Raw genomic sequence first — 27,648 nt, 5'->3', positions numbered from 1 at the left:
AAGCAAATGGTTGTATGGTATTCCTACGCTTCGTTGACTCCCAACTGATACAAATATGGGGCCAGATTTTGTGCAATGTGAAACAGTAGAAATACGCAGCCGAAATGTGTCTGACGCCCTTAGCTGCCCACACAGGTCCCCTGACTGTGCCAAGCACCTGGGACCTGCCGCTCCCAGCCATTAAGCATGAACCCTGCCCCAAGCCTTTGCCCCCTGCTGCAACTAACACGAGGAAATCTGCTTGGGTTCTTCTCAAGTAAAGCTAAAATAAAGCCAAACAGAGATTCTGTGGCTGCAGATACGCTACAAGAAATCACTGAAAAACCCAAGGGCAACCCCACTCGGCACTGTGGCTGTGGGCTGCAGCAGTCACTCACTACGAGAGCTGTGGTGTGCCACCAGTTCCCTCCGCTCTGCTGCCCTGCTGCAGCCTTGGCTGCAGCATATTCATCCTCCCCAGCTCTGCTCACCCTGGGAAACTTAACACTGCGAGCAAAACCATCCCGAGTCAACTCCAGCTGCTTTTGCAGCTCATCAATCGCCGCTGGGCAACTCCACTACTGCTGAGAAAGAGCATCCTATGAAACGATAGTCGAAGCAAAGGCAAACGGCCATCCTTTATGTGCCTGACTGTTTCTGCGTGGTGGAGTACTCCCTAAAGGGCAAATTTTTCCATTTCTAAGAACAAGAATTCTGCTGTTCTTATTCTAGGTCACTTGTGGAACCACACAGATAACAGATCTCAACAAAATGTCACTAATGATAAAGTCCGGGGTTTTCAGAACTGTGTTGCTGAAGGCTGGCACTTTACTTCGGTGTCTAAATGGGGAGGGCAATTTTCACATGCACTTTCCAAGGCTTACTTTTGAAAGCACCGGCCTGAATGTTGCCATTGTACTTGGGATATTGAAAAGTTAAGCAGGCTGGTCTGGGTGCTGCGCCAGGGAAAGGAAAAGTGCAGTGATCAATTTAAACACTGATTTGTTGAATAGGATGGGACCAGCCACACCACCCTGTATGCCACAAACGTTGCTATTTTCTGCCTGACTTGGACCGTATAGGACTGAGTCACCTAATACTTAGCTGCCAGTGCAATGTAGCCAGCTCACAGGATGGGAACGTCAGCTTGGCTTTTATCCCAAAATACGCATCTCTCCTCCCTGCCGCACTGAAATTTTTAGTTGCAGCTGAACAGCTTGCAAATAAGAAGGCCTAAACATGCACAACACACCACATGCAAAGGAAGATTTTGCAAAATGTAAGGCTGATCATTGGCTGCACTGTAGCTTCTGGAGCTTGGCATCTGGATGGTGTTATCCCACAATCTCCTCTGTGGTTCCAAAGCCATACCCAGGGGCAAAGAGCAGTTGCTATTTTCAGCAGCCAATCAGTAAAATAATTGCTTTTGGCTGAAAAAATTAGAAGTCATTGAGCCATAAGCAAAATATTGTTTTGTTTTTAAAGAACACTTTGTCTTCAAGGCCATTGAGTCCACCTCTGACCGTGCTGAGACGGTAGCCATGCACCTTGACATGCAGGGGGAAAAAATATAGACTTGTTTCCACTTTTCTCTGTTCTCACCTGAATGGCTGGATCAAGGTTAAATAACCGCAGACAGAAGGAAAAAAGATCACCGAACAGAAGTGGAAATGTGAAATACGTCAAATGGTATTCTTTTTTTTTTTTTTTTTTTTTTTTTTTGGTAGTCAGAATGCTCAGGGGTTGTGGCCAATGAGGCAAGAGCAGACAGGCAGTCTGCAGAATGGGAGATTTCTGACGGTGAAGTCCTATTGGGGTTTTTTTGGGACAGTTACATCTAAGACACCAAAGGAATGGCTCAGAACTACTATCCCCACCTACAGTGTTTCTTTTCCTTTACATTTACGGTAACAATGTTTGGGCAAGAGTTTGTTTTTTTTCAGTTCCCACTTACTATTCATTGTGAAACTTGGTAAGATTGGCCATGTTACTCCATGAGTATGTGGATAAAGACATTTTTCTTCAACAGCTTTTGCTGTGTTTATGAGTCTATCCCATTGTTTGGGTCATTCCTTAGGGCATATAACATGGTTGGCATTGGTCTGGCAGAAACCTTCTGCTATCCCGCTCCTTTTTATTGCTGTGTGTATAAAACATAGACAAATGTTTTCTGATACTTTGTCCAATCACCTAAACAACACTGAGTACCAAAACTAATTGCAGAAATTTTCATCATTGCTAGAGCAAGTGACTTAGGCATAATTTGGAGCAATGGACGGATCTATAAGAACAAATACTACAGTAAAACTCTGGGTAATATGAACAGCAGAAGGATGGCAAACAACAAAGGTGAAGTTACAAATTTAAGTACTCTACAATTTTTAGCGAAGTAATTAGTCTGAAATCAAAGTTTCTGCCTTAAGCCTGACGATGTGTGCAAGGGAAAGGAATTAATTTGGTTGTGCTACAGCACAAGGTACCTCTCCAAACTGTACAGTGAGCGCTGCTATTCCTTTTATTTAGTAAAATTCTTTATTTTATGTTGTCTAGGCCTTAAATTCTCACAAATGTAAATTTAAATTAACTTTACATTCATTGACTTGAAGTAGATTTATTTGATTCAGTTGAGAACTGCATAGGATATCTGAGTCTGCTTAGTGAAACTTGACCTTCTACAACAGTTTCTACAAGGAAAAACCCCTCTTACGCCATTTCCAGTTGCAGAAATAATACCTAAGCAAATACTATTGACAAAGCCTTCAGGAAAAAAAAAACATTTGCAGTAGTATTGCAGACAATATCATTTTAAAGGCAATTTTGAATGAGAACCTTTGATATCTGTCAACTTTTTCAGTATCTGAGAATTACCTGCCTCTGGAAAACTCTCAGGTGGCTGAACAGCGCTTTGGCAGACAAGTTTGTCTTTGCCCATGATTAAGGGCAAAGCTGCGAAACACCCGTCTATATACAGAGGAGCAAATTTTATCCTTGGAAATGCAAATCAGTGAGCAAACTGGTGTTAGAATAAACATGTACTGATATTTGTGTATGGGATTGCAAAATGTAAGGCAAAACAACAGAAGTGACAGAAGATCAGCCTACATTTTAATCTTTCACTTCTTTAAAACAAGGTATCTTTAAGTCCCCTATTATGCTGCCTTGTTTGTAACAGTTCTTTTTAATGCACTGCCCTGCCTTATCACCATTCGCGTGCTTAGTATTGTTGATGGTAGCTACAGCGTTCAGGTTTGGCCATATCATATTCATCAGTTGGTGTTAAAGGGGTACATTTCTAAGCAAAAGACACCTCCTGGGCACCCATACAAAGGAGGTCCTGTTTCGTGGCAAAGGGGAACACGTGGACAAGTTTGCACAGTGACATTTGTGCTTTGCAGACACCCTCAGTGAACAAATTGACTCCAGCATGTGCCCAGGTGCGAGTATCTGTGACCACAAACCCCAGTGGGGTTTCTGAAGGGGTGAGTCTTGACACTTGTATATAGAGAGTTGTGTGGTAACGATTTCTGCATATTCCCAGGTGTCCTGTCACTGAGGAAAGGGGCACTAACGTGCATGTGAAAGGAACTGCTAGCAGCCTGGTAGAAACTGCAGTGCTTGTGTTGCTGTAGCTGTGATGACCTACAGGTTTAAGTGAATCCAGGTTTGCAAAGGGAAGCTGTATCTTGTCAGCCTGACCAAAGCTGGGTGGAAGCCTCTGTTGGATGTACCTCTAGTCCTTTTCAGGCTGAATAATCGTTGCTCCCCGTGTTGGTTTTGAACTCCCCGCACCTCCAATCTAACAGTGAATTCCCCAGAACAAAGCACACTCATTTTCTCTGTATGGCAAAACTATACACCACTTTTGCTGCCCTACGGTGTAGTAAATACATCTAAAAATCTGATGTTTGAGCTTGTCTTAGCATCTTCTTTCCAGGCTCTGTTGTTCTCCGCTAAGTAGGCACACTATCATCTAACAGTGCTTTGAAAAAACCCACCCCATCCGTGGCACAAACAAAGTTGGCTTACATCACCACTAAATACTGGCACAGCAAACACGGGCAAAATTGTTTGGGAAATTGAAGTTTGAAAATGTGGCTGTGATATTTGGCCAACGGTCATAGCTGATACTAAGATTCAATATTCAACTACCCCAACAGAAATAGTGCCTTTCCTGGGAAGCTGTAGGTGGTGATTCTGGGACAGAAATCTTGGCTTTGACACAACCTTTCTCAGCAAGCCAGATCTCCCATCTGATACACCAGCCTCAGCCATCGCCACCAGAAAACTGACTGAAGAGGCACCCAACAAGCACATGCAGCGTAACTCAAGATGTTTAACGCATTATTATGTCTCGCGAGTCTTTACGGACTCAGCGTAACACCGAGTATGAAAATGGCCACAGAGGATGCGACCAAAGATCCAGCCCGCTATCTTTCACAGCAAGCAAAGAGCAGAGAGGAAGAAGGTGACAGCAGCAAGCACTTGCCAGCTGAGCAGCAGTACCTTGGTGCGCTGCTGGAGCTTCCCAGCTCATTTAGCATGGAACTGAACTGGGAACAGCCGCACGCCTGGCTACTGCGGCTCAGCTGAGCACGGTAACTGCAAAGGCTCACCTGGCTGTGCTGGGCGTCCTCATGGCAAAACTAAGACATCCATGAAGCACCAAACAACGTCCAACAGTTTGTCTTCCCCGCAATCCTCACTTTCTCTGGAAGCAACTTACATCCTTTGCAAGCTGACCGTGCTCTAAGCAGTGCTCACAATTAAAATTCGCTTCCTTAAGCCTGGCTTTGGCCAAGCATTACATTCTGAGATGGGGTCGAGACTGCCAGTTTTGCCCCCAAGAGTTTGTTGTTTACTGGTGTGATACCTCACAGACTTAGAACACACCAAAGGCATGAAAAATACAGATCTTATTTTCTTTTTGTGATATATTCAGCTTGACATTAATTTATGGATGAGGTGGTTTCATCTTTTTTCCCGCGTGAATATGACTACTCTTGGTGCACTAGGAGGAATGTCTGAAAAGCAAATTCCCCAGAACAAAGCACTCTAGCTAACTCATGAAATCATTTCTAAGTAAGTTGTAAACAAATCATGTTTACTACTTTTGCAGGCTTACAGTAAATTTGGCTGATAGGTACGTCAAAAGTAGCCCTAATGAAGTGTGTAGATTGTGAAAACTGGGTTAAAAGGCAGTTTGATTAGCTGGCACTTCTAACAAAATCTGTCTGGGGAAACTGCCAATGCATACGGTTTATGTGCAGACGCGAATCTTTGTCCAGCCTTGCTGCTGCTCTGCCCGTGCCTACGGGGAACGTTTGCCCTGTCAGCAGCAGTGCTTCTGGCCACACTCAGTGCTCATTCCTCTTCATATTTCTCCCTCCCAGCAGCTTCACAAGTATTAATTGAGAGTCATTCATAAAAAACTTTCACCATGCAGCAGCTTGACTTCTGCTCCAGACAGCCCTCAGCGAGAGTCAGAGCTGGGACATTTGACCTTGTGCACCCTTTTTTCCTCAGTTCACAGCACGCATGTCAGCACCGCCATAAATGTCACACCTTGTCTGCGACAGGGCACCGTGGCAGTCTTCGCTAACTTTGCCCACCCTCTGATCATCCCACTTCTTCCTGAAGTCACTCGGTGCCCCAGAGACCTGCAGGAGCCAGGGGCTGGCAGGCGATGCCGGCCGAGACTGCAGGAGCCGCGCTGCGAGAGCTCGGCAGGAGGCATGTGCTGCTCCTCATTCCTCTGCTCACACCAGGATAGCAATGCTTGGTTACTTCACAGTCTTTTTCTGTAATAATTTTGAAAAATTTACTGTTACAGAAATAATTTTGAAAAATTTACTGTTACAGAAATGCAAAATAAAGAGTATTTCAATGTTGCACCTGTATTTTTTATTTAAATCCAGGGTGATCTGTTGTGAGCTTGAGGAACACCCCTTCCCCTCCTTGACCAATCCCCAAAACGCATCCAATCCCCCCCAGCCCACAAAACAGCTGCTGGGTCTCCAGAGTGCTCCCGCACTCGACCTCCACCAAAGCTTTTTTCTGGTCTTCCTCTTTGGGGATGCTTGTGATAACATAGACGTAGACAGAAAGCTCATGTGAACAACATACGTTTTTGCATAAATTAAAAAATACTCACCCCACTCACCAGCGAAAGATGGAAACACAGACTTCACGTGGGGCCAGGCTTTTGGTCTGATTTGACCAGAAGGGCCAGGAATATTTGGTGTAGGTGGGAGGATCGCCGTTCCTCAGAGCCCTGACGTACTGCAAGGCAGCCGATGGCCCACCACATCGAGGCATCAATCCTGCTGCGGTGCAGAGGCTGCAGAGGCAGTCGCAGCCTTTGCAATGCCAAGGAAACTGCAAGGCTGGATCCAGCTTGAGGGGGCTGAAAACCAGCCCCAGTCCCTGGCCGAGGGAGCACTGGCAGTCCGTGGCACCGGGCACTACTTCTGCATCCTAAGGAACGTGCTGCAGGCATCACTGTCCTCCCATTTTGATGTTTTCTTTTTATCTGTTTTTGGCAATTTAACTATAGGTGATATCAGTGTGCCTAATTGTTCTGAATCTCATGAAGATCTTGCCCTTGGTGGCATTAAGACAAAAACTTCCACAGCTTGTGTGTTGCATAAAAAAGCACTGCCTTTCCTTGGCTTTTTTTTTTTTTTTTTTTATTTCTGCTTGATTTTTTTTTCTCTGCTTGAAAAAAAAAAGTGGTTTATTTCTGCTTGAAAAAAAAAAATTCTAACGTGCTGTATTTTTATTGTGTTTCTTGTTGGTTTATTATATATTTACTTAAATTTTCCAAAATACTCTATAGTCTGCAATGCAAGATATGCTTCAAATGCTTCATGAAACAAGGGAAAATTGCCTTCAGATTTACCAACAAAATAAAGTCATCTCCCAGAATGAATCAATAAAACCACCAGGCCATTTTCAAGTAAAATGATACCACATTGCCAGAATGACAAGCACAGAATTGCCTCACAGATAATAAACCAGAACTGGATTTGAGAAATCTCATATAGACTTTCTACAGTGAATCATCTTTTTTTTTTAATTATTTTTAGCTGGGGTTTGAAGAAAGGGTGATTCATCCCATTCTGAAATTGTTTTCTGTGTCAATGAAATACAGCTTTGTTTTCTGCAACATCTTTTGAGCGACGTTGGAAGCACAGAGTAATAAGCAGTTAAATCAGTCCCAGCAGAAAAGAAAAACAAGTCTGGGGGCAGGAAGAGGCATTTTCCATCTGAGATTTAGGAAAGAGTGGAGAATCAATGAGGCAGAGTTGTATGAAAAAGCCTTTCTCAAGGCAAAGAAAATTCTTCTGCTTAGAACAGAGAGAAAGAATCTGAAGGCAGAGAGAGAAATGGCCAGTATTAGGTGAAAAGACAGAATTTGGAGACACGGGGCTTTAAAACTGGTGAGACATCTGGGAGTCAGTTCTTAGCCATCAGAGGAGCGCCGGGCTTGTGATGTGCACACGCCAGTTGTGTCGCAGCCAGCGGCCGGTGACGTTACAGACGCACCGTGGTGGTGGGAGCTGGGGCGAGCGGGGAGGAAGCGGTGGATGAGGATGCAGCGATACCATCGAGGCAGCATGTAACGCTGTGGGAGCACCAAGCACTGGCGTGCTCAGGGCGCCAAAGTGAAGGGGAGCGTAAAGTCAAAGCCAAGGAGGAAACAGGTGCTGAAATAGCAAGTAATAAAAGGGATAAGTCAGGTATGGGAGTGCACCTCTTGCCCAAAAGGGGGATGTCTGGCTTTGGGACTTCTAGCAAGGAAGCTGAAATGAAACCACAAGTTTTCTTGCTCAGACAGCCAGAGTGACTGTGGGTTGCTCTGTGACTAATGCCACAGAGACTCTTACCAGCACTGAGAACGTGCAGGTCCTGCGTCTTGCAGCAGGAGGTATATGCGAGGCACTGAAGTCACTTACTCAAGTACCTCTCGCCTATAAGTTTAGGAGAAAAGTACTGCCTGTACATTTAATTCTCAGCATCTCGGTAAACTAATTTGCTTGGTGAAGTCATCCCGGGAAAACTGTTTGCCAGGAAGGATTTGAAGGAGGAGAGGATGGCTTGACACCTCCATTACAGCAGCTGTTTCCAAAGATGCTGGAGAAGTTGCCTCCTGGAGTAGGCAAGCCAGGTGGGCAGGGATTTGGGTAGGTGCAGATGCCCAGCATGCCCAGCCAGGAGCAAGCAGGTGACTTCCCGTGCTCTGTGGCCACCCAGGACCTGGGCCTGCCTTCACCTGCTGCCCTGCAAGTCTTACCGAGGAGCCCAAATTGTGAAGAACCTCGTTGGTCACCTAACACAGGACTCAGCTCCTATGGGCAGCGTCCCCTACAGGTGCGCTCCTGAGTCATGATGGTGTTCCTCCAGGCACAAAGGATGTTGGACTCTGCTTCACATCTCTAGTGTCACCCTATCTCCGCCAAGACACCCACTGTAACCACATCTTCAGCCCTTTGAACTGTGGTTTGAGGTGACCTAAGCATTAGAAGTCCTTTATCAATCTCAGACCACTGCGTGTTGCTCTTCTTCCAACTGATGAGACCCATGCTTGTGATCATGAGAGACATGAGCCCAGCTACATGGCTCCCCAACAAACAGTTGCCACCTCACATAATCCAGAGGACATTGACTGCTTGGCACAAGGGTGAAAGATCCCAGAGTGCCCCAGGGCTGCCAGTATAACAGCAGGAGAGCAAAAAGCAAGAAGGAAAACAGTCCTCCTCACACAAGCCAGAGTAGAGAGAGATGGAAATTTTTTCTCAGGATGGGGCCAAGAAGAAAATCATGGGAAGAGATGAGCAGAGACCTGTTCCAAAAAGAGATCAAGATATCTCTTCCACCTACCAGAAAAGTCCCTTTAAATCTAACCTATAGCTCCTATCTTTCCACCTAACCATTTATAAGGTGATCACCTTCATACTTGTGTACCTGGCAGGCCTCGGGGAGCAGGAGCAGGAGAGAGGTGTGCGGCAGCTTTCATTTACTATGTTAGCATTAGCATCTCCTGGGTGGCCAAGCACCCTGCTTCTCACTTTAGATTGTCTACTCTTGCCATTTATTACAAATAAGCACAAGAAAAATAGACCAGGTATGGACAGGAGGAAGAGGAAGTGACCTCAAGGTTCCTTCCAACCTTGCCCTAACTCATGTCCCAAATATTTCCAATGATATATCCTGTTTCTAAACAGGCACAGCAGCATCAAAAGTATTGAAGTGGGACTTAGTATTTCCTTTTTTGCCCCACGTGAGCAGCAAACTTAATCATAGGAAGAGTCTGAAGTGCGGCTTTGATGTCACTCAGCTATTTATGTTCTCAGTCTACAAACTCCTGCCTCGAGCAGACCTTTAACGTGTACTGCATTCAGGCAAAATTTGTACAGTGGTTGTTCGGTTTTCCAAACAGGTACTAGTGGATTATTTAACCAGTGATGGGTCTGAGCTGCTTTTCTTGCACAGATGTGATGTCTACACTGTTGCAAGCCAGCTGCTGGGAACCTGGTCCAAGACTGATTTCATTCTGCCCATGCAAAGAGCCTGGAGACAAATTTCTGGACTACATAAACTCAGCGCAGCAAGGTGTACGGGCTACTTGAGAAGGGAATTTAGAGCAGGCTCAGTTCCACGCATTCTTTGCAGGACACTGCTGCCCAGAAGATTGCTGTAGCTCATATACTACAAGCCCCGCTTATTCTACTGTACAGCACACTGAAAGTTAGGGTAACCGTTTTGTCAACACTGGAGTCAAGGACTTCTGGAAAGCAAGCTCCTTTTCTTCGTCCAAAAATAAGTGCACTTCATTTAGGTCTCGTCCGCAGTTCTGTAAAAGACCGCCTGTATTAAAAGTAACACTGAGGCTCTTCCATAGCTTTTTTCACTCAAAGCTTTTCACAGAGGAGGAGGATTCACTTCCCCCTCTGACAGCTCAGGAAAGGGGGGAGGGGGCACACAACTTTGCCCTACAGGACTGAGTAGCCCCACGAGGTGCTCAGGCATGAACCACCAATGACTGTCAGCAGCTTGCACAAGGTTTACCTGCTGCCACTTCTCCACCATTTTTAAACCTCTTGCTGCTCATTTATTCCCCTATGTGTGACCTGCTGGGATTACTTAATGACCTGCTCAGCATTGTGCTGTATATGGAATATATGGAGAAAACAACTCAGGTGAAGGATGATATTTGGTGCTGCTATCCTCCATACTGAGTCACGTCACATAAAAGGACACCTGAAGCCTTTAGTGTAAATGATGCTCCTTAGCTCCCGGCTGCCCTCACAGGCAGTCGTGCAGCATATAAGCAACAACATTGGTGAGGAACAAAACACTATTCAGATCACAGACACTTGAAAGGTCGAGGTTTCAGGTTATTTGCTTCCCTCCTAGATAATGGGCTATCAAAATACAAACCACCCCACCCTAGTTTCAGAACACCAACATGCAGTGCTGAGGTGGAGTAAACCAAGGGCATTCTCTCCCTGCTGTTTTTTAAGAAATATTATTATCGATCTTTATTCAAGCAACAGCAGTTAAGCAATGAAATTATGTGTATCAGACCCACCTATAAGAAAATCTTTGTTGTTTTCCTCATAGAGTACCAACTATTTTTGTGTAAGACAAAAAGGACATGTTCTTACTATCCATACATGTTTCAGAACCATCAAGTTGCACAGTGGTGAACGTGACGACTGAAATAGTCCTACTGCTGGTACGCCTGTCTGGCTTGCCTGTGGACAGATACTGAAGATGCTCACCTGGAGGGGAGCAGGCTGGATTGCGTGAGTGTTTTGGATGACGCCTGGCCTGGTGTGGGTCCCCACGAGGGAAGCTCTGCCATACCCTTGGGTGCCACTAGTGCGCATGTTGAAGCTCTTGGGAGTGGGGGGTTGAAGGCAGCTTCCCTGTGCACCAACTCTTTTTATTTCTGAAAGGCAACTGAGCTTACCTTGCATTGCTGTGCCTGCTCTAAAGAAACAAAGAAACAAAAGAGATATTTTTTTTAAAGTCTGATTTAAAATATCCTCAATTTACTTAGATTTCTAAAGCAAAGAAAGTGGTTTATTCCAGGCAAAAAGCTGCTTGTCACAGAAAGCAGTCTCCAGAAGGAAACTCACTCATTATCTTGTGCAAGCTAAGTTAGAGACTTACAACCTCCTGCTGACTTATCTTTGTTCCTAAGTAACCCTCAGCAGCAGCAACATCAAACGCTTCCCCTTAGCCTCACATCTCCCTAAATCTCAGCCTTTGCAGAAAGGACTGGGCATGTATTTAATCTTTTGTGAGAAGACTGCATGGATTTTGAATTGCAAGACTTCAAGGCATTTCATTATTTAGAAATAAGAAATAATATGAAAGTTTGTGTTTTAAGTTACTTCCTACTGTATCCTCTTGATAAAACAAAGGCTATACGCCTTCACAATTTTCCATTTACACGGAATTCCACCAGTTTAATCAAAGTGAAACATGAAGTACTGTTATGGTCCTTGTACCTTCAGATTTCCTTACTGATAACCCACATACTATCCGTTAACCCATTGCATCATTCAGAAGAATAAACAACTTGGGCTCAGCATACAGGAAGCTGAACAAAAAGGAAATAGAAAATATTAGTTTTCATAGATCTTTTTTGACCTCTGCACAGTTCAGACTGACATATTTTCACAGATCAAGGTTATCCTTCACATGAGCCCCTTAAGTTCACTACGGAGACAAACATTTCCTATTTTTATTTTTCAAGTTGGAGCCTTATTCATTTCAACCACCATTACCTCAGTCCCACTGAGCTAAAGGATGGTTCTGTTGGTTAGTAAGAGTAGCAAAAGTCAGACTGACTTCCCATCCTCTCGTAACAAGCCATCCAGAATCCCCCAGGCTATAACTAATGTGAGCGTGCATTTTCCCCAAGCATCTTTCTTCTGGTTTATCAGGACCCATATCCTTCCCCATTCAGTATACCTGCTTTTCACAGGCCACATGGAGCTGGGATGTTACTTGCTATAATATTGCTGAGATTAATGGGAACACAATCAGCTTACAAGGGTGAAATCAATCCAATACAAATTGCCTTCGTATTAATTGGGAATCGCAAGGTGCTCAAAGATGCTTCTGATGGCAGTGAGATGAACTGGAAGGCAGATGTCTTCACATGCAACTTCTTTCTTTTATGCCTTTAAGGTGTGGGATGTTGTCACCTCTTACCTCTAAGACTTTGTTTGGCATTTCCTAATTAGCATGCTATTGGTGTGCCACAGCCGACACGGTTTCTGGACCTGGGGAAGAGGGACAGCCACGGCCTGAAGGTTGGCAGGAGAACCCTTGGTGCCTCCCTGACACCAGCTGTCGTGGAAGGTTGGGGGCTCGGGTATCGCCGACCGTTGTGTGCATTGCCGTGGCTGCCCAGGGAGCTGCAATACTGCCCATGTGGAGGGTATGACAACCTGCCTGCTGGAGAGGGGAGACCGTGCAACTGCTGAGAATGACGTACATACTGCAATATTAAGGTTTAGGTGTTTGTGTAATGCCATAGATCTGCACCTCAGACGCACGCCTTCAAACATGCACATAATGGAAGGGGCAAGGGCAAATATATGTGAGTTTAAAAACAAATCTAAACCTCAAAGGACTGTTGTGATAGACTTGTAATCTGGCAGAGAAGGAATGCATCAAAAATTCTGGTGACCAGGCACGAAAGAGAGGAGTGCTGCAACTAAATAAAATAAACATCATTTACTCGGCGATACAGACTACAAATTCCAGATTTTTTACCTCTAATAAGGTAAGGAAATCTGTCCCTGGTTTGAATAAAAGGAAAGGTGTTTAATACCTCTGCTCAGATGCATAAGTGGAAATCTTTCCAGATTTTTAGCTAAGATACTCAGTTCAGGTACAGAACCAAAATCCACCCTCTTTCTAGGTATGTGATGGGACAAGGACTCAGTGATCTCCTTCCCAGTGGAAAATGCAAATCATGATTGATGAGCAACTTTTACTTAGCAATCAGATTAGCAATCAGAAATCCTAGACTTTGTCCCTGCCAGAAAAGAATGAGGGTGGTTTAGTGTAATCAGATCCATAATCAAACCAGTTTAATCGTTTTGGGTATACTGGCTCCAGGTGGGATGGAGGCAACTTTCTTCACAGCAGTGGTGTGTAAAAGGTGCAGATAACACCCCAGTGGTTTGCCTTTGGCAGAACAATGTTTGCACAGCATCAAGGCTCCCCTATTGTCTCACCCAGCCCCCACCCCAGCAACTAGGCTGCGTGGGCAAGAAGCTGGGAGGCGATGCAGCCAGGACAGCTTAACGAGCTGTCTAAAGAGACACTCCATACCTAATAAAGGTATGCTCAGCAATAAAAGCAGGAGCAGGGGCTGTCTTCTGAGGTAGTCATTGCTCAGAGGCTGGCTGGACATCAGTCTCCTTGTGGCAAGGGGTGAGCAATTGCCTTTCCATCACTTTTCCCCCTGCTCTTCACTTCAATAGTAAACATTGTCTTGAACCATGAGTCTTTTTGGTTTTGCTCTTCTTCTTCTCTCCTCCATTCCACAGGGGGAGGGGGTGGGGGCGTTTAGCTACTGGATGGGGTCAACCCACCACAGTGGGAAAGAGCTTTGTGCTTTGAAAAAGCCAAGGTAGTCATGTGTGTGTTCTGGATGTTTGCTGACCCCACATCACCACGTCTTACGTACTCTACAGTGCTGGTGTGAGAAGGGAATGTAGTGGCATTTTTCCCTCGTGTTTCCTTTTAAGGCCAATAAAAAAAAAACCCAAACAAACACCTAAATACTAGGTGGAGATTTTATCTGCACCAACCCAGGTGACATGCCACCTAGACTCCCCAGCCATCATTCAGGCACTTTGTTCTTGGGCCACAGACCACTGAGAAAGTTACGGTACGCTTTTATGCTTAATAGGACTTCCTGGTATAAATACAGATGGCCTATAGCTGGATTCCTCCACCAGCACGTAGGTGGAATGAGCTATACTGATGAAGGACATTTTTGGTTTATGTAATTGCATCAACGTGGGGTGCTGTGTCTACTGAAACCGACTTCGATCCTTCCCTCTATCTTCCACACGTGTGTTCCCATAGTTGTACAAGTGATTGCAGTGTAGTGTGTACATTCACTGTAATGTCTGTTTTCCATCACAGCAGGTACATACCACTACTACTACTGTAACATACTCATGTTACGCAGCAATACACAGCAAGTACTGTCTTGCTGAGGGGACTTGATCCAGGCAGCATGCAGTACTCTTCCTTGGAGGGAACCAAAGGACCACCAAAAGAAACCATTTACCAACTCTGTTCTTTATCATTCTTCTTTCTTTCCCCCACTAACTGAGATTTTTTAATCTTTTTTTTCTTTATAGCTTTCTGCGGATTAAGGTGGGTACCGTTAATTTAAAATTTAATTAGGTAATACAACTCTAAATACATTTTCTTTACCATTGCACCACAATTAACTTGTTAATAAAGTTGGCACACACACAAAAGATAAGGGTTGTGTAAGAATCCATAATATGAGATACTCTTTTGACATCTTCAGTATTTTGACAGACTTCTTTATGGTGGGAACACCGTTCTCAGTAATTTAATGAAAATCTAAGAAATGGGATGTCCAGGTTATGCCTAAAGTTCCTTTTGAAATACATGTTACATCTTAGGCAAACCTTCTCACATATATAAAAAAATGATGTTGGGTTAAGTACAGGCTGTTTTGTTGCACACATTATTTTGTTCATAGTATTAAAGATTAACTTTTTCAGTCTCTCTCATAAACTTTTAGGGGGTTTGAATCGTGTTATTTGGTCCTCTGTGTGCACACACTTATGCCCAGGCAGGCTGACTCGATTTGATGTTGATCCCACTGAAATCAGTAGTTTTTTTCTCCTGAGAAAGCCTGAGAGGATCTCACTTTCCCAAATGCGAAGGTCCTATGTGCAGCTGGTATTTTTCTGTACAGCATAAGGAAAAAAGTACTTTGTACACCTCGCCTTTTCTGGTAAAATGGTTTTCCTTAGCTCTAAGATACTTGCCACTCTCGCACGATGCTAAATGGAAACACTGCCGTCTGCAAACAGAACTACAACATATAGATAATTAAATATTGCTTGCCACAGCAATGGGGATATTTTTTAAAGTTGCTATTGCATTCTGCAATTTGCTGTAACCCTGATGTAAGTCAGCTCCGTAAGGAGGGGAAGAGACAGCAAGGAAACGAAGCAGCAGCTGAACTCACACGCGGAGGCACCGTTCATCTTCTGTCTCTCAGCAGAGTATCCACACGATTATTTTCTGGGGACGGGAAGCGTACCTACACTGCTAACACTATTCACAAGTCCACTAGAGAGCAGCTATGCCTCACATTTACCGAGAGGTTTTTTGAATTAGTTTCTCTGATATTTATTACACTCCACTCAAATGACTAATCAGGCCTGAAAAGCTTTCTCAGTGCTAGACCGAGAAGCAATGCAAGTGTGGATTCAGGCTGCTCTGATTTATACCGGTGTAATAACTCTCTCGTAGCACTGGACTGGTCTTGTTCATGCACAACATCATTCTTACAGAAATCTTGGCTCATATTCTAGTTTGGGGTATTTCGTTTAGACTGAAGAAATGCAGGGCTGAGTTACATGTTTTTCCTTAAGCAAGCCTTGAGAGCCCCCTGTTGTGAGTTCCCTCGAATTCCTTCAGGAAGGGAAGGAGCACAGATTTTTTGGAAGACATTCAGAGCCAAAAAAAGGGTCTGGTCTTTCCAGTCAGTGGATAAAATGGGAACTGAAAAAGAGCTACATAAGGCCCTTTTACCCATTTCCACTAGGTACAAAGAAAGCACTGTGTAGGTCTATAGAACTAATAAAGCATAGTAGTCCACATCAACCCACGTTAGGCAGTCTTCCACTAACTTATGGAAGACGTTAAATAACCCTGAAGAATGTTTTGCACTAATGAAAAGACAATTTTTTGTCTGAAACACTGGCTTCTCCTGACCATTTTCTTAACCTTATAAAAAGGTTACATTTGTCTTTCTTTAAACATCAAGGAACAGGTTAAAAATACAGACATCATTTAAATCCCAAAGCCTCGCTATTTCTTTTTCTGCGAGAGAAAAAAATTAAAGGACGCTACTGCCTGTCAAAACAGCTGCTAAATCCAGATCCCCTAGCTAGGTCGGGTAAGTTAAAGAAAATTAGAAAATTTCTCTGGCCCTGTTCGAAGCAGACAGACATTATTAAGGTAGAAAGACAGCACCTTGTCTCCAGTCCCCAGCCCCAAGTGTTGCCTAGCTATTCCCTGAGCGGCACAAGCCGTTCACAGATTTTCCGTACCTGCTCCTGGTCACCCAAGCGTGCCACCCGGCGCGTCAGGGGCAGGGCTAACAGCAGGCGCGTGAGGACAGTGCCAGGGGGGCAGAGGCAGTGGCCATGGTGCCAGGCCCACCGCTGCAGTAACGGGGGGTGAAGGGCCCGCACCTCTCCCCACTGCAGTCTCCTCACCCCCTCTTCCCAGGAGTCCGTCAAGTCCCAGCATTTTCTTCAACCTGTGTTATCCTGAACTCTTAGAAGCTTCCTTACATTGCCTGGGTAGTTCTACTCTGGCACGTTGGCTTGCTGACCTCCCCTTTTCATATCAGACCGCTTAACCCTCATGCATAAAGTGGGAAGGACAAGGGACTAATTGCAGAGTTTATATACGCCAAAGGTCGGGCTCTTTTCTGTGTACTCCACCAGTTAATTCTTGGTCCTTCATTCTCTGGAATACCGATTACCCACTGCACATAACCCTGATGTTGTTCCCCACCTGTGAAAAAACAAAAAGCGAGCATAGAAATATTTCAGAGCATGTGTACTGAATCACAAAGACCTAAGAAAGCACAGAGAATGACTATTAAATGTTAGAGTGGTTGCTAAAACAGGGTGAGCATCTGATTTTTCCATTTGCCAAAACACACATGAAGAGGCACAAGAAGCACGGCAATGATTGGGATGATCAAGGAGAAAAAAAAAAGTTCACTTCAGGCTGGACATTCTGCATCAAATTATGAAGAAAAAGTTTCTTTCCTAGCTTTTAGAACTATGTCAAATAAACCGAATCTTCATAGTGAAATATCATGTGGAATATCATTATGAAGTATTATAAATGGAAAACTGAAATGCTCGTATTAAGGTGTCAACATGAAACATTTTGGTATTCCTAATTATTTATTCATTTTGACAGAAATTGGAGAAAAGCAATAAAATCAGAGTATGATGAAGAATAATGCTAAAAGGGAAAATCTGTGCAGTTCAATCCTTAAAAGCATTGACTGGATCTAGCAATAGCAGAGAAAACAAGGCATCTCAAAGAATGAGTAAGGAGAATTTCCATGGCATATGGTTATAGCAGAGGGTAGAACAGCTTAATCTCTGCTCAATTTAAAGCCAATTTAAAGCGAAGCACACTGTGGCATTTTTCTCAGAAAAACTCAGCATGGCTAGCACAGAAATGCAGAGGGTGATGGCAAGAAGAGAGCCAAGAAAAAAGCTACAGGGTCTGTCTATTGCTTCTCTGCAATACTCTGTTTTTTCACCGCACCTTTCAAAATAATGCTCCTCTTTAACCTTCTCCTGCAGATTTGTCACAAACATCGATTTGAAAGAACATCAGCCTCCTTTGATCTCTGGTTATTGTTTTGGAAATTACATCTTTGTCTCCTTTTTTTTTCTTCAGGTTTCTGACATTCTTGTGAGTTTTCCTGTTCTCAGCTTTAATGTTTCCATTTCCCTTCACGTGTCCACCCTTGGTTCAGCAATACCAAGTGTGATTGTTTTGCAGCCGCTGGAATCCACTCAGCACCTCCTTACGTGTGGTGCATGATATGGGCACACAACTCCCGGAGATCAAGGTGGTGTGGCTAAAAGCACTGGTGCACGTGCACTCTTTGACCGGTTCAAAGAGCAACTAAAATGCAATCTTCTTAGCTGCTTAAGCAATTAGCATTTTATTTGGCCTGTGAACGGGCTACAAGCATATAGGCAGTTGCTAGCAGTGGCTCAGCTGACGGCAGTACCAGGTGAAGGTCTGGTTTGAAGGTGACGGCTGGGTAGGACAGAGTCATACCCACCCTCTCCTCGTGCCTGCTGGGTGTCGTAGCCCTCCTCGCCCAGCGATGCAGCAACAGTTGCCTATGGTTTACTCGTACATCAGACATCTGAAATGATCAGGGTTAAAAGGAATACTCCACAACAGGGGAGGAGGGTGACCGAAGGGGGGTAACCTTCTAGTCTGCGGGACAATGAAAGATGCACTTAAAAAACAATTAAGAAAATACCACTCTGAGGCAAGCTTCCATTACCTCAGTCATTTGCCCATGATGTGGAGCAGCATTCCTCAGCTGGTAAGAGATATGCCCCTGGGAAGGCATGGCAAAGTACCTGCAGCATCTCTGTGCTCTGATGGCCAAGTGTCTCTCAGGACATGCACCATGCGGATGACTGGTCCAGCCCAACATCTCCCTGCCACAGCAAGGTATATTTTTGGCTGGCTTAGTGACCTAACTTGTTCCCTGAGAGGCAAACACCAAAGCTGGTGAATGGCTGGTGCTAGAAGGAGGGGAAGAAAGGACCTCCTGTGACTTTTCAGCTGGACTTTCAACACCAGGGGGTCAAGCCTGTAGCAGGGGAGGCTTAAGCAGCTCCTTTTGCTCCTCAGCACCTGAGATGCAACCATCCTGGGAGAGAGAGGGGGTGCCTGGGGCAGAGGTGCAGCACTGGTGCTTCACTGCCTATCCCTGGCCAGCAACAGGCAGGCAGGTTAGGAGGAGAACGTGCTCAGAGCTAAAAGTGGAAATGCAGTGGCTACGAAACCACCTAAAAATGCTGCCCACCAGGGATTTGAAGAACTGTAGGCTTAGTTACACAGAAGAAGAGAAAACAGAAGCATCGACAGAGTCTTTCCTTGGGTTCAATATAAAAGCAATTGTGTAATGCTTACGCTAATCAGAGGAAGAGGATTGGGACTGGAAATTCAGCTATATGGAAAGGAATGCTGAATCTCATGATAATTGCTTCTGGGTGAAGTCTGGATGCTCCAAAAGAGAGTTCTTCCTTTGTTACTTGTATATCCCACGTTTGCAGTGATTATGGAAAAAATGTGATTTTCAAAAGCCTCCATTGATCTGGAGTAGCATCTTCAGTGCCTTCTTGTTTTTTCTCTTGGCTTCCTACAAGACAGTTCAGAGAAACAGCACTGAAGGAATGGGGGTATCAAGTGTTAAGTCCGCAAGAAACACACAAATAACAGGCAAGAAGCATGTCATTGTCCAGAAGAGTACGTTAAGACAGCAGTTTTTGTATTTTCTTGTATATTCACCTACAGATGCAGTCATCATGTTTACTGGCTCAGATTTCTGGAAAGAAAACACAAGCAGGACAAGACATCTAAATTTTCCAATCAAAAGTACAATGTTAGAGTAACACTTTTTTGTTTTTTTTTCTTGAAAAGGAACAACTCTCCCTCAGGACCAATGAGACAGTAGCAAGGATTAAAATCTACGGTCTTCTATTGATGTTTTGGTATGGAAATTACTGAAAATTATTAAGATGAAACTTGCAGTCATCCTCTGAAATTAATTGACAGTGAGTGATCACACTTTCAATCTTTGCTCACACAGAAGTCTTTGACTAATGTTTTCAGGCAGATTTTTGTACACCCACAAAGGCACTGATATTTATTTTCACACAGGTAGTAATTTCATTTATATTTCAGCAAGAAACTTTGTTTTGTACCTTAAATATTCTTTTTCTTCTCTGTTATTTTCTATTCAGAGGCCTCTGCTTGTTTTTAACGTGTTTCCAGAGGTTCACTTACAGGGAATGGCATACATGCTTCTTGAAACTTGCCTGCCAGAGGCAAAGTTGTTGTTCGTGAAAACTCAGGATTTGGGCAGTCAGTGCCATTGTTGCTGATGACAATTGAAGGCAACAGGATTTGCCAGTATTAGAGGCTCAGGTATCCTGTATTGCCACAGCTCAGCTTCCTGAGGAGTTACAGGATGATAGGCACTCACCAGAGCAGGAAGGAGAAGAGCAAGGGAAAGAATGAAGGCTAGTGTCCGTGGGTCCGTGACTGTCCCGGTTCCAGTTCCGCAATGCGGACACGGATGTGTTTCTGCTACACCTACACAGCATAGTGAAGCCAAGAAACTTACCTTCCAGTTCCAGCTGTGCACACCTGCCATATCTGTTGCACCAACATGAGCACATTTCACCCTTCAACAAACTGACTCAATTCACCGAATGTAGCATAAAACTCAACTGGAAGAGAAAAAAAGCACACAACTGATCTAATGTTCCATTACGTTCTTCTTCGCTTGCAACTGCTTCTGCTGCAGATCCCTCTTTGTCCTAACTTTATATTCATTAGTCTTAGATTTACCTTAAACATAAGCTTATTCGTGTATTTAAACCACCTGAAAGACTATAGATACTGCTGGTTACCCTAAATGGTACCAGTACCATGGTTTACTTTAAATTACCTTACTTGTGTGGCTTCTTTTTAAAATCAAATTATCACTGGGAATATTTTTCTTTTATAATATCTATGTCACTTCTCACAGTTATTTTCTCTATTTGTCTCCAGACTTGAGAAATGCTTTCCTCTTACCTCTAACTCCCTGTATTTAATTTTAATTTCCTTCTTAGAGCTTAATCATAATCAAGAATATCTTGATTCTTTTCCCTTTGTGAAGTCAAAACAGGCTCACAGTACATCTTAAAACATTTCCATTATTGTTTCCACTGAATGCAAGGAAAATATGTTGACTTCATTAAAAAAAATAAAATTAAACCAGACATGATTTTCATAAATTAGATGTACAGATTTCACAGCTTAGAAACAAGGATGTCAAACGTGTCCAGCTTGTACAGCCTCCTACGCAGAAACCACAGGGTTTCAACGATAAGTCACTGAAACCACAGTGTTCAGCTTTTTATCCAAGGCTACCTGTACCAAATGGGTGCTGCTGCTTCAGTGCGATGACTGATCACACAATAGTTTTTCCAAGGTTCGCTTAAGGTGCTGGCCTGTGAAAACAAATGAAACTCATTATGCAAAGCAACTGTGCTATATAGCTTTTCACATCTGTATGTGTGCACATAGAAAAGATACATCTGTAGGCACAGGCATACACGTTCATATCTGTTGTAAACGTCTAGTTGTAGATGAAGACAGAAACAGAGACATCTGGAAAAAAATTTACCAAGAAATGCTGTTTTTCAAAGATACTACGTTAAAGTTTTATCTGTTAAGGATGGTATGAGCTAGTCACCTCAGAGCATTCCCTAACCTGCTATAAACAAATCGCAGATTTATTTAAGTGGGAAGTCATAACAAAGTGTGTCGTATTCATAGAGTAATTCGTATATGAGAAACAGAATAGTTAGTATTCCTATTTAAGATAATTCTATATTGGCATAATTAAATTCACATCAGAGATTTTATTGATACAGCTACCTGAAAAATAACAAATCCTGCCCAAGTGATACTATTATACCTGCAAGAGGCTTAAATGTGGACCAGGCTGCAGAGCTCAGAATTCCCTAAATCCTCTTCCTTGAAATGATTCTGCCAGAAATTGAATTTCAGGTACAGTTAAAGGGCTGAATGCTGCTTGCAGCGGCACCAGATTGCTGTTCCTGCAATGATGTTGCTGAGCAATACCCCCTGCCCCCCTCAGCCTTGCGTGCTGAAGGAGGTACTGATTGCGTAGGCGATCCACATTTTTGATCAGTAGTAAAGCCAGTAGAAGAGGAGTTTCTGACTTCTAGCAACTCATGACTATTTGCAAATCTGTCAGTTGTGCTAAGGAGAAAGCAGAGCTGATAGCAAAAAAGATTCCAATCAAAACAAAGCAGAAGAACAACAAGAAAAACCCCAACAACCTCTTAAGGCTTTTGCAAGGGGGATTTTTAAGCTGGATCATTTTCGTGACCCCAGCTACTGTCACAGAGGCTCCTCAGACTGCAGTAGTGTGACACAGAGATACAGCAGAGCAGCAGTAACCTCAAGTAGAAAGTTCTTTAAATGGCCTTGCTGCTGAAGAAAGCGCTTGCATTGCTACATCCTGAGATCTGCAGAGGTGGCTTCTTCCTCAGCCTTCCCCTTTGGTCATGCAGCGTGACACCAAAGCCTCTTCTTTGCTGCAGGAGCTGAAGTACAAGCAGAATCTGATGACTGCTCAGTGGTTTGCAGCACACATGCTGGCGGGGCACAGGAGAAGTTGAGGTCTGCAAGCAGGTACTTAGGAGTCACCCCAAGGGGAGGCAGACCACGTCCTCCAGTGCCACCTCACACTGCTCTTCTGTCCTTGCTGTTGCTTGCTGTGTCACAGAGGCACCCCAGCATGGTATGACATGATGCTGTCCGTAGGCCTGGGAAGACCGGGGAAAAAAAAAAAAAAAAAAGGCAGTAGAAGGATGTGAATGAGTTTATAGAACTTGAAACCAACACAATCATAAAAAAAAAATTCTAATAGAAACTGTGTATACACAGTAAACATATATACACATACAAAGGAGGGTACAATATGTAATATTTTAATACCCGAGAACCAGAAAGTGAAACTCGTTAGAAATAAAAGTGGTGTTCAGTCATCTGCTTCTGCCAATACATGCTAAATGGCAAAGGATAATAAAAAGTGAAAAAAAATGCATTTTGTTTTGAAGATAGCTTTATGTAGAATGTGTTTTTAAGGAAAGTAAAATCAGAGCAGATTTGCTGGAGTGGAGGGAAAAGGGGCTGTAGCCCCTCACTGGCTGTGCCCTGTGTTTTGCTCTGGACTGTGTAAGGGGGGGAACAATTCCGTGAAACTGTATGGCTGCGGGGAGCGCATCCCAGCACAGCAGCCTTGCCAGACCCCGAGAGTGGCTTCCAAACAAAGTTGTAATGTCAAACCTTTCGTTCTGATACTGAAAGATGAGCTATAGTATCACACAGATCACCATGCAAGGCACGTCAGGATATAGGAAGGCCCAGCTGCCCGCGGAATAGTTCTATATGTAGTGCATGTAGTACCACAGGCTGCTTTAGCTTCCACACCAGGCTCGTTCATCTTGAGCCTGCAGTGGTTTGGGGGAGCTTTTTGTTCCATGCTAGTGATATCGTAACATAGAAGTAACTCTCTTCTGACTCCGTTCCTTCTGTTCGTTACCAGCAGTAAATGGACAAAAGCAGCATTTTTTACTGTGCCGTCCTGCTTCCTCCATTCAGTGTCCAATGTCTGCATCTATCCCTTTTGATTTTTCCTTCTGAACATTTTGAATGAACACGGCACGTTCCGCCGGGTTTCGGTGCTACCACATCGCTGCTTTTCCCACCGTGGGCCATACTGTCTCTCAGTGGAGCCCTCGGCAGACATGCACTGCGTACAGGGAACGCTCCTGCAGTAGAAAGGCCACGCACCACTGGGCCAGGTTTCACCAGGAGACCTGAAGACCCACAGCACAATGCCATCCAGCACTGGAGCTGCAGGAGAGGCCGCTGCTGCAACACGGCAGAGGAGCGCTGACTTTTCTTGCTTCTCGCCCCCCCCTCTCCCTGTGGCTTTCAGCTGAACGACTGCTTCGGGCCCTCAGATGGTTCTAGAGAGCTGTGGCAGCTGGGCTTCCTGCCGGCAGCCGCGCATCTTCTCAGCGTAGCTGTCCTCGGCTAGTGGGGAAAGATTATTAACAGTGCTGCAGATAAAAATGAAGTTGCCCTATAAAAGCTGGAGTGTACCTCAGGCACAGAAAAAGCTCTAAGCTCTTATCGTTACAGAGATCGGGACTGATAAGGCCTTATGCAGGAGTTTTCAGCTGAGATGCGAAAGGAACTATATGACGTGGATGCCTGCAGCGACAGGAGACCAGACTTGGTGACCCAGTGAGGCTGCTTCCATCCCCCATGTGGAGAAAGGTGAGAGCCAGGAGGTGGGAGGCTGCTCCAGCATTAAAGACAAGACTTGAAAGGAGACGGCCAGAAGAGGACAGTTCTTCTGAGTATCTGGTTCTGCGCATGGTGGGTCTAGGCTTGTGTCAGGCTCTGGATGTTAAGACAATTTCTCAGGAAGGTTTGTTATGACAAGGCTAGGAATACATCCATCAAACTACGTGCATAGCAAGCATCATTGGGTTGACCTAGGAGCAGGATACACCTGGTATTTAACGTACATATGATTGCTGTTGATAGTAAATTGTCCTGCTTTATTGTCATACTCACTCACTTCTGCTGAACCAGAGAGAACAAAGACAGTAATGGCTCCTATGAAACAAATGAGGCAATGCAGGAACATCTGCACATGGCTTTTGCATTTCTCACACGTCTTCATTAGCTGAAGCTGTTCCTAAAGCTTAGATAAAGCCATGACCAGGGTTGCACTAGATTCAGAAAGATTTTGTCTCCTCTTGAAAGCGGGTTCTACTTTCCATCCACTAAGTATCTTCCATTCTTACGTTGCTATTGCATCTCAGCCTTAATTGCAATTGAGAACCACAGGTTATAATGTTAATGTCAGTAATGTTCCCTGCTAGAAGTGTAAGACAAATGATTTTTAAATCTGGTAACAGCTAGAGGCCAAAGGCCAGCATGCCCACAGGACCCAGGTACCACTCCAGCCCCGTTACGAGCTGCAGACAGGGGGTTTCTTTGGTACTCACACAAGTACGGTCTGACAGAGCAGATCACCTTACAACCCAGCCAGCTGAGCACTTTTCATATTCTTCTTGTTTTCCAACATCTGAGAATTGCCTTAAATATTTTGTTCCAGGTAATTACCCTTCCATCCATGATCTAAGAAGAACCTTCTGTAATAAAAGCTTTTCCTTGGCATCCCTTTGATCCTCAGTATATTCCTTCAAGACAGTAATGCAGAATTTCCTGTAACAGCCGCTCCATTTATTCCTCCAATTTCTTCATTTACTGAATGGGATCTTTTAATTAGCCAATGTGTGATCCACTTCAGTATGGACTGGAAACTGGCTATAAGTTAAACCTGGAGGAACATCATGGAGCGTGTCAACAGGTTTTTATTGTGTATAGGCCTAGTAATTTTTTAGTGTTTATGTCACCACATTCAGAGTCATCTTTACTCTGATTTTTACAGCAAGTATAATTACAATTTGGGAATAATTTTTTCCCAGGTTTGATTTTCTCTTTTCAAAGCAAGGTTAAAAGACAGAGTTGTACCAAAGCTTATAATAAGAAAATTAAATTGAGAGAGGCCGAAACTAACTTGCAAACTTGTCAGAAATATTTTAAAGACTACCTAAACCTGTTATACAGGGGTCTTCTTCCTAGTCTCCCACTGTCAAGCATAACGCTCTCCCCTTGCTTTACTGCAATCCCCCCTGCCCCAGTCACAGATAGTATACAAATGAAATGTCATGTACGTGAGTTATAGAAGTTCTTTGAAAGCAGCCCTGTACCTTACAGGCTTTTTTTGGCTGAGCCATTGCCATGACTAAGCTATGGGAAAAGCCTCCATTCAGCTATACTGTAAAGGAAAATGTGGGTGGGGGAACTGGGCTTTCAGGGTCGAAGTCATTCAGCACTTGGGCGGCACCGTCGCAAAGAGGAAAGAGGAAGGCTCAGCCTCGCATGCCTGGGATGGGAGGTTTTTCAGATTTCCACTCTGCACCTGTCCCTCTGGGGCCAGGCAGGCGACTGTGCGAGAGAGAGTGTCATTATTTGACTCAGCATGTTCCTAAGCCACAAAAGAGAAGTGACGTATATAAAAAGCAACTTGCTCGCTCTTATCTGATCAGAGGGATATCAAGGAGTTTTCTCCACTGCCTAGACATAAAGGAAGTTCTTCTTCGTCCTTACATTTCACTTTCTCTGTCAGCATGCCTCTCTTCAAGCAATTATTGTGACCTTATAGCCTCTAGCACTGAACAGGACACTATACAGAGACGTGATATGCAACCAACCACTACCACCTTGCCAAATACCTATTGTTTAGCTTCCCATTATAATTACTCCACCAACACTAAAACTCATTTCCTCTATAATAGATCTAATTTAGGGATAACTCATAGAGCCACCTCACTTCCCACAAATTTGGTGGAGGTTTGCCTTCACCAAATCCATGAATTATCCTGCTGAACCAGCAAATGAATAAAGTCTGCCATATTTCTGAGATGCTTCTGGTAGAAAATGACAATGTTTCGCTTTCTACTTACCACCCAAACGGTCTCTGGTGTTATTGTACAGTGATTCTTTCAAGTAGCAGGTTTTACTGTAAAATAAGCAGTGGTCTTCACCGTTTTGTCTCCTCTAATGTTATAAACTGCCTTTTGCAGTGCAGTGCTGTACAAGAAAGTTTGTTTTGTTAGCACCACAAACAGCACACACAACTTGCCAGCCATCGGCAGGGCTCTCCCACTTGGACTCAGTTTGCAAGACCTTTAAGTAAACCTAGAGGTGAAGGGGTAACCACAGCCTAACATAACAGCTTTGCTTAAATACGATGCTTGTGATGACCTGAACTCCTCCAAACAGGCTTGAACTTCATAGAATCATAGAATGGTTTGGGTTGGAAGGGACCTTAAAGGTCATCTAGTTCCAACCCCCCTGCCATGGGCAGGGACATCTTCCCCACTGGACCAGGCTGATCCAAGCTCCATCCAGCCTGGCCCTGAACACGTCCAGGGATGGGGCATCCGCAGCTGCTCTGGGCAGCCTGTGCCAGTGCCTCACCACCCTCACAGCGAAGGATTTCTTCCTAATATCTGATCTAAATCTACCCTCTTTTAGTTTAAAACCATTCCCCCTTGTCCTGTTGCTACATGTCCTTGGTACACGTACATGTCCTCTCCAATCAGTTTGGCTCAGTGGATTTAAAGCTGCCTTTGTCTGCCATTATGTTCCTTTCTTTCCTAAAGCAACAGAATCTCAGCGCTGTCCAGGCTAGTAACATGCGAGCTTTACAATTATTCCACTCTTTAGTTGCTCATATTTTTATCCCCAGAAGCAGCACTGTTTGAAGGTTTGGTCAATGCATGAGATCCATATTTAATACAGGTTTATGGACAAAAAAAAAAAAAAAGGAAAATTAAAATGGTTATTAGCTACACAGGTACGATTCTACCAGAGAGTTGTAGAGTCTTGTTATATGTGGCTGTATAGACCAGAACAAGTATCTGGAAGTGACTCCCAGAGAATGCTGTTATGCATACTGTTGTCTAGCAAATTGCCAAGGACAAATGCAATGTTAGTCTATAATAGGTGAGGCATTTCTGGCTGACACAATTAAAATATTAAAGCCACTGTACAATGTAGCTGTACGATGACAGGAGCCAATGCCCTCTGCGTTGTCCCTTCAAGCCCTGAGTTCTTGAAAATCTATGGGCAGTCATATTGCGCATTAACTGAAGTTCTTGGGTGCTCCTGAAGTTGTCTGGTCAATGCAAACAATCTGCAGCGATATCTTTGCGTGAGTAACTGCCAACCACCTAATGAGGGCTGAGCTAATAGAGCCCTACTCCACATCCAAGTGGAAAGCTTCCAACCTATCAACCAAATAAAGACGCATAAAATAAAGGCTGACAGGGCTAGCGCAATCAAAGCTGGGCTCAACGGGACTCCTCAAAAGAATTCACAGTTGAAATACTGGCAAGAAAA

At 44.1% G+C, this 27,648-nt stretch overlaps 2 long non-coding RNA genes across 4 annotated transcripts in view; one reads left to right on the top strand and one right to left on the bottom strand.

Moving 5' to 3' along the window:
- Positions 1–7,050, top strand: part of LOC308058275 — an 18,510-nt gene extending 11,460 nt beyond the window's left edge. The window contains exon 2 of the long non-coding RNA XR_013925760.1: positions 3,375–7,050. This is a non-coding gene — a long non-coding RNA (uncharacterized lncRNA). The remainder of the gene's footprint in view (positions 1–3,374) is intronic.
- Positions 1–27,648, bottom strand: part of LOC308058270 — a 35,613-nt gene that overhangs the window by 810 nt on the left and 7,155 nt on the right. For 2 of the 3 annotated variants that reach the window (XR_013925753.1, XR_013925754.1), the window contains exon 3: positions 7,145–27,569. This is a non-coding gene — a long non-coding RNA (uncharacterized lncRNA). Of the gene's footprint in view, positions 27,570–27,648 lie in introns of all 3 variants that reach the window. The other variant, XR_013925755.1, reaches the window with a different exon arrangement.

Source organism: Falco punctatus, assembly GCF_963210335.1.
Source record: "Falco punctatus genome assembly, chromosome: 1".
NCBI classification, from domain to species: Eukaryota; Metazoa; Chordata; class Aves; order Falconiformes; family Falconidae; genus Falco; species Falco punctatus.
Note: the sequence above shows the minus strand (reverse complement) of the source record. Positions and strands in the feature narration are given on the sequence as shown.